The sequence below is a fragment of the Pinus tabuliformis genome, chromosome J (genome assembly GCF_031772625.1).
Source record: "Pinus tabuliformis cultivar Carrire ecotype Pingquan chromosome J, CPIR1, whole genome shotgun sequence".
Classification (NCBI taxonomy): domain Eukaryota; kingdom Viridiplantae; phylum Streptophyta; class Pinopsida; order Pinales; family Pinaceae; genus Pinus; species Pinus tabuliformis.
Window position 1 is genome coordinate 309839603 of NC_142295.1, and position 7875 is coordinate 309847477.

Below are 7875 nucleotides of genomic sequence, written 5' to 3' on the forward strand. Positions count from 1 at the left end.
TTTCCTGGTGAGACAATATTCTTCATGAAGATTATTTTTTGTTCGGATATTGAAATATTGGACAAGCTAGCTACAAACAACGGTGCAGATAAATTACTAAATCACAAAATTTGACACAGGACAACGGTTATCCCATAGTATTTTGCATTCTATTGAGTGAGGTTTGGAATGTAAATTTTATGTTCAAGTTTAAAACAAATAGTTGCAAGCTTTTAAAATAAACAGTTGTAGGTTTTATATGAATTTAATTTATGCTTGATGCCTAAATGTTTTCTTAAAACATAATTCCATTTATTCCAAAGTGCAGGTTAATTGATGCTAGGCATGTGGGAGTGGAGTTAATTTAATTTCTGCTTGATACAAGAAATTTTTCTTCAAACAAAATTCCAGTTATTCCGGAGTGCAAGTTAATTGATGCTACGCATGTGGGATTGGAGCACTCCATTATTTAATGATAGTTAAACCTTTTTGATGGATACAAGACTGCTCCTAATTACACACATGAATGAATGCATGGTGGAAACAGTACAATTGAGCCGCTGAGAGGATCATGGCATTAACATGAAGCATAAGTGCCTAACCATTTTTTCTTCTACGCACACTCTAATCTGTCAGACCCTCCTAGAACTCCAAGCACACAGATTTCGGGTGGAGCATAAGGGTGGGTGTAAAACATTGTGCACAAACGTCAGATGGAAACCAGAGATGCACTGATTCAAAAGAAGACCTATCGGCCTAAAAATGAAGAGAAATTGTTATTATTGGAGCATGGGTTTCATGCTCAAGTTCTTTTATTTTATAGGTCAAGCACCCATTGAGTGCTTCTAGGGTTTTTCCTAGGTTTAAGAGAGATTTTCATATATTGAAGACCCTATGGGAACATTGTATCTTGTAAAGGAAAAAGTATTTTGTCTTTAAAGTGTAAAAATACCTCCAAGATCAGGCTGACCTATAAGTTGTCAAGTCGGCCTACATGAAGAGCCACATCTACCCTTGAAGAAGCCTAAATATAAACAAAAAATTGTCCTCCATTAGCCTCACTCACTCACATTTCATTCTATGCGAATAAGCGGGCTAAGAGTGGTCGAAGAAGAAGGACGAGGAATAGGTTGAAGAAATTCGAAGAGCTTGGGCTACTTCTCTCTCTCCCATGTGCAAGTCGAAGTTAGGGTTTCTGCGATGGGGCTATCTTTGGTTCGATCTTGGAGGAAAGAGAGAAAGGAAGTCAAGTGAAGGTCACTTAGGGTATCTTACTAGCCCTAAGTCTCAAGGAAAGACAAGCGAAGGGAAGGGTTATTGTAGCCCAGTCGTTTAGACCAAACTAAGTTCTTTTGTGAAGGGTTCTTCAGCGAATTTAGAGTGGATGGAGAGCCTCTGGGAGTGCAGTTTGATATATTCTTGAGGCCTGCAATGGAGTTCTGTTTTATGGCAAGTAAGGTAGCCAGTTTTAAAGATCACAAGAGTTACTTATGTTGTGAAATAAGTGATTTTGAAAGAATTAAAAAATAAAGACTCTCTTTGGGGTGTTGCAATGAACTGTGAAAATAGGGCAGCCTTGCCTCTGATTATATACTCCCAATTTGTGGTCTAACAATAAGTGTCCTTTACTCCCTTTTTACTCACTTTTAATTCATTTGTGTGAGGATTCATTTCACTTTTGAAACTAGTTGATGAACTCGGTGCACATGGTGCAGACCACACGATTGATACCGTAAACATAAATTTGAGAGAAATTCTGTCTACTCCACACATGCTGACCAAATGTTTAATGAGGTCGATCCTTGGCTGACAATCACCTCCACTACACTGGTGAAGAATTTGACATACAAATTGAAGTGCCCATCTTATGAGGGTTTCTCCTCAATTATTTTTAAGAAAGTTACATTTATCATGTGCAACATTCATTTTCATTTTTGATGGTTGCGTGACCTAATATAAATGCATGTATTTTCATTAAAAAACTATTTTTTTGTATTTTTTATATTCATAAAAATCGAATGACACACAAATTGAAGGGCCCAACTTATGAGGGTTTCTCCTCAATTATTTTTAACGAAGTTACCTTCATCATGTGCAACATTCATTTCCATTTTTGTTGGTTGCGTGACCTAATATAAATGCATGTATTTTCATTAAAAAACTCTTTTTTTTTTTTTGTATTTTCTATATTCATAAAAATTGAATGGTCAGTTTATAAATATAAAATTTTTAATAATTGTAATTCATTTTTTTTGAAAATTAAGTTAAGTAGTTTTTAAATGTTAAGTTTGTATCTACATATATATTTGTATTTAGGGAAATAGGCAATTAATTTGGGTTTGTACTTTTTAATTGAGCTGCAATGGGAACTTATTGATATTTTATTACTATTAAAATATAAATCAAAATAATGAAAATGTTTTGGTTTTTTTTAATGTTTTTGTCTATAATTATTTTGATAATAAATTCATATATATATATATATATATATATATATATATATATACTACCCAAACAAAATCTATTCTAAAGTCTTTATTACTCAAGTCATTTAGAGCTTTAAAAGAGAAAAAAAAAGTCATCTCGATAACTCCTTCATAACAATAGTTAATCCATCCCTCAAATTGAAAAAGACTTTCACTTATCGCTCTATTTGAAATAAAGAACATTTCCTTTGACTATCCCACTCCTAGCACTAATTTCCCTTTTGTATATCCATGGTATACTCATTATCATATTTATAATATTTATAATAGGAATATTCAAAAAAAATTTCAAACCTTGCGAAATATTTAAGTATATAAATTTTGTGAAAAATACTACATTGAAAAAACTGGAAAGCCAATCATAATAAATTTCAAAGATTGTATCACTAAGTCAACTACAAAACACTCAAGTTCTTCACTAGCTATCTACAATTTGAGCTTTTTACAATGTAATTTAGTTGGCATGATTGTGCCTAAGATTTTCCTGATGGTTGAATACTATGTTTGTAATGTATTCTTTTCTATGGAAACATTTTATTTTCTTTGTTTATACAGGTCATCTAGCCACATAGTGGCCACTATTGCCCAACTGAAGAAACATTGTTTGAGTTTCTTTCTTTTTTGGGGAAAAATGACATTGACATTGTTGATGTTGAGGTATATTTCATATAAATATTTTGTAGACTAATTTAGTTTATATTGTAGTGTTCATCGTGTTATCACAAAATCACTACTGAGGGCTGCAACCAAGCAAGATTTCATGTAACTCTTTCAACCAGACTTTAGACCAAAGATTAGCCTCTTTGGTCAGAGAGGGCTCTCTCACAAACTCTTGATAAAAATCCTTTACTACAACAGATGGCTAACTCTTTACTCATTCATGAAAACAAAAGCTGGTTGGATACATATCAAACTAGTCCTCATTGGGCTATGGAGTCTCATACACTAAGTAAACAAGAAAAACATAGTCATTTCATGGAAGTCAAGGCTCTTTGTATTAAATGTTCAAACATACTCCATAAAAACCACAACTTGCCAAACACACAGGAAGTCAGAGCATAAGATATGAATTCTGAGTGATTGTGCTATAACAAGGCTGTAAAAGAACATATAATATAAAACACCACCATTATATTTGAACACAATAATCCATCGAGAATCTTGAGAAGAAATAAACACTGTTTTACTATTACTGTAACAAGTCTTACAATGGCCCAAATAACTCTGTTTTTGTATAAAATGTCCAACCTTTTTTACATCACAGTCATTTCTATATATAGCAAACCAAAATACTACTACCTGAGACTCCTCAACAAGCATGAAGGGAGCTCGGAATCCTATCATTAATTATCTTATCCATATCTAAACAAACTAATTAATTACAAAGGTATTGCGCTGTGAAAACAGAGGGTTCCATTCCCATTGAAACTTCAAGTCTATCTCCTCGTGTGCATTGATGCGTTCTTGAAATTTGACACCTGTATCACTTCAATAATAGCCAAGCCATGCTGGAAGAACATTCACTGAATGAGCAGCTTCGGATGCCTGATATGTGGATGATTCATCAACTGATAAGAATCTGTGCCCTATGTTCACGGTCTCTGCCTCCCATTAGTCTTCATGCATTTAAGATTATGCTTCAAGCCATTTAATCCTCTAATAATCACGTATGATGGAAGAAACCTTATGATCTGGCCATCTCATAAACTGAACAGGTGTACCACTCAAAGTCTCGGTAGCCCTACCAGAACCCTAAAAATTCGGATATAAAGTGAAGACTTTAACAAAAGACAAAAATTTCACCTTTTCCTTAAATACTCACACCTGTCACCTTTTAAACATCTGAATGGCTTTATATAATCTCCATGCTAGCCTCGAGTCATCCCTTTAAGATTCGCTGACTTCAGCATTCAATCTCAAATTTTTCACATAAACAGTCATCTACAGCAGTTTCGTAGCGCGCTACGAAACTGCTGTAGGTAATCAAAACTAAGCATATGAACCTTAAAGCAACAATGACTTAACTCTGTGATTTCTTCAGCTATTTTACACAGGTGTAAGGACTTCAAAAAGTTTCAAAAAGTTTCAAAATGATGACAGCCAAAATTTACCAAAACTTGAAAGGCAAATTTCCCCTTGGATTAATTAGCTAGTTTGCCTAGCTTCTTCTTTAAACTGCTGACTTCTTCCTTTAAAATCTTATTTTCTGCTCTTAAGCTTGTATTCATCTGTTTCATGATTTTTGCCTGCTTCAGAGCTGGCACCGTCCACACATATGCATCAGAGACTGAGTCAGTTTGGCTGATCAAACTTGTTCTGCCTTTCATTACAGCCTTTTTATAATTTGCATATCTTACTGCCCTTTCCTTAGAAACATTTTTAATCTGAGGTATTTCTTCTTTTGTTGCTCCAGCTTGTTTCTTGATAGCAATAACATTTCCACCTTGACTGATGATAACCCTATCATCCTTGTTCTTACTTTTGGCTGCTTGAACTATTCCGGTCAAAACCTCAAGTACCTCTGTCCTAGGCACTTCTAAAGGTGCCTTTTCTTTCTGCGCTTTCTCCACTTCTTTGATTTGCCTTCTTGTGACTGGTCTGCGTGGCTTAAAAGCATATTCTTTACTAGGTTCTTCAAATTTCAACCTTTTAGAAGCCCTTGATTTTTTAGAACTTTCAGGTGAAGACTGAGTGAGGTCAATATGCATTGGCTGCACCAAGTGATCTTGCTCAAATTCTAGTGGTTCAATTTGTATTGGCTGATCTTGCTCTAGTTCAATGGCTTCAAGTAAGTCATTTAAACTACCTTTTGAAATAGGGCTTTCTTCCACAGTAATTGACTTACCTTTCTCCTTGTTTAGTTGACCTCTGGTTCTCACCCTTGAAATCCTTTCAACTTCACTTGATTTAGCTTCATCCTTCTTTTTCTGAATCTTCTGCTTTGATGACTGAGGTGTTTCCTTAGATGATGACTTAGGAGTTTCCTTTTCTGATACTTTAGATGTCTCCTTAGATAATGGCTTAGGAGTTTTCTTCACTGATGATTCAGGTGTCTCTTTAGCTGCCACAGACTTCTCTGATTTCCTTGATTTAGTTTTAGGCTTCTTTTGGTCTGTCACTTCTCTTCTAAGTTCAGCCAAAGTGGGTTCTTCACTCCTTTCTTCCCTTTCTCTCATAGGCAATGGAGTGAGGCCTGTTTTTCTTGGGAAGCCGGCCATAAACACAAATGAATCCCAATCTCTGCCAATTTTTTGTAAACTATCCAACACCAGCAACTTTACTAGACCATGATGAAACAGGGATGTTTCACAACCATCTTTCTTTAACTGAATTTTATCACACATTTTGCTAATGCTCCTGAACAAATAGAAAGGTATGTCTATTGAAACCTTACCTGTGAAATGTAACAAAAGTTTGAAGTGGTAGGAGTAAACTTTATTGTACCTACCCTCGCATGTCAGGTATTTCTGGATGCATGTGAGGAGCATAGCATAATTTTCTTTTATATAACTCCTTGGCACCGCTTTGGTGAGGTCTTCATCTACATAAGGTTCCTTCAAAAACTCTTTACAGGGACTCATGTCGAACTTGAAGTTTTTGAAACATTCTTGACCACCTCTCGGAATTTCAGTGACAGTGGAAATAACTTCAGGAGACACAGGAAACTCTAACATTGACACCTTCGAATTCAGTCCAGTAAAATTTAATGCGAAAGCCTTCGTTACCTCTGCATGTCCTCCCTTCAATTTTTCGCAAAACCTCCAGCAACCAGCATTTCGAAAGGCTCTTGCTACACCTTCATCCCTGAGAGTAACATCTAACCCCTCCGGCTCTGTCCTCACACACTTACCGGATCGATGTTCCCTCTTTTCCATCTTGCTTTGAATATTTTCACACAGAGAACTAATGGTAGCTTGTAGCGCGAAAACAAACTTCGACTTTGGAGTGCAGGCTCGCTTGCAATGATCCCTTTAAATAAGAACTTGGGCTTCTCATACAGCAAACATGTTTACACATTATGAAAAACCCATTATGATATAACCATTCCTTGTAAAATCCCTTAAACTGACACTCAAATGCATGACTCTGGACCTTATGGCGGAATGATGGTTTATCATGACATGGAGAGGACGTAAACTGACAATCATGAACGGACCTATGACTCACCTCTCTCGGATTTGACATTCAAAGGAAGAGCGCTACAAAAAACCCTGAAACCCCGATTTCGTAGCGCGGACAGTTCAAACTTAACAAGATGCGCTACTAAATGGCTGACAAACAGAATGCTGCGAAAAAACGAAAACATCATTTCGCAGCTAAACTGACCAATCAAACATGCGCTGCGAAACTGCGCAAAGTACTAATGACATGACATGCTTTAACTAACAATGATGGAGAGTATCTAATGATTTTTTCCTTACACGAATTCACATCAATACCCTTTGAAATTCAAATTTCAAATTGACATACACCAATAAACCTATTCACAAAACTGAAAACCCTTATATGAAACTTATGGACAACCTTATATACATGAACTATAGTTCTAAGTGATAACACATCGTTTCTCATGTCTTATACTTTACATTGTGTCTTCTTTCATTTTTAGAAGAGAAACTTATTATTGATGGTAAGAAGTAGGAATTGAAGAAAGAGGAGAACAATAACACTGGAGCAACAAATGCAGAAAGAGAGAGAAGAGAGTTGGTCTAGTGATGCCTTTAAAATATATATCGTGCATAATGATAGTGAAGTCTTTAGAGTTGGTGAATTCACCTGCAATGCCTTGACAACACAATGATAATGGTTTGCAATGATAAAACAATATTTCAGGTGTAAGTTGTAGCCCAACCAATATTAAGTTGGAAACTCATTCTAATACCTGTTATTTCATATAATATAATTTATGTGGTTGTAGTTATTTATAGTTGTACTTGATATTATTTAGTATTATAATTAACTTATGTAACTTTGCATTTTCATATTAGGTGAAAATGCACATTTTATGACATTTTTTTTAATTTAGTCGCAAAATCGTACTAATTAATTTATGTTCATTAATAATGAACACATAAAACCAATCTAAAACTAAAACTACTAAATTAGTAGTCTATATTGATTAATGATGAATGCAAATAAAACGAGTATACAACAACTAAATTAGTTGTTTTTAATGGTTATTAATGAAAGTAAATGAAATGAATATAAACTGCTAAATCAGTCATTTATATAATGAATATGAAACTACCAAAAAAAGATAAATGACTACTGTAAATGATTAATTTGTGATTACAAATGTCAACTAAATTTTTGATATAAATGACTATTAATAGCTAATTTACAGTATCTTATAACATGACCAAAATTTAGTAATATTTCTTTGGTCATTAATTGGTTTCAAACGATGACT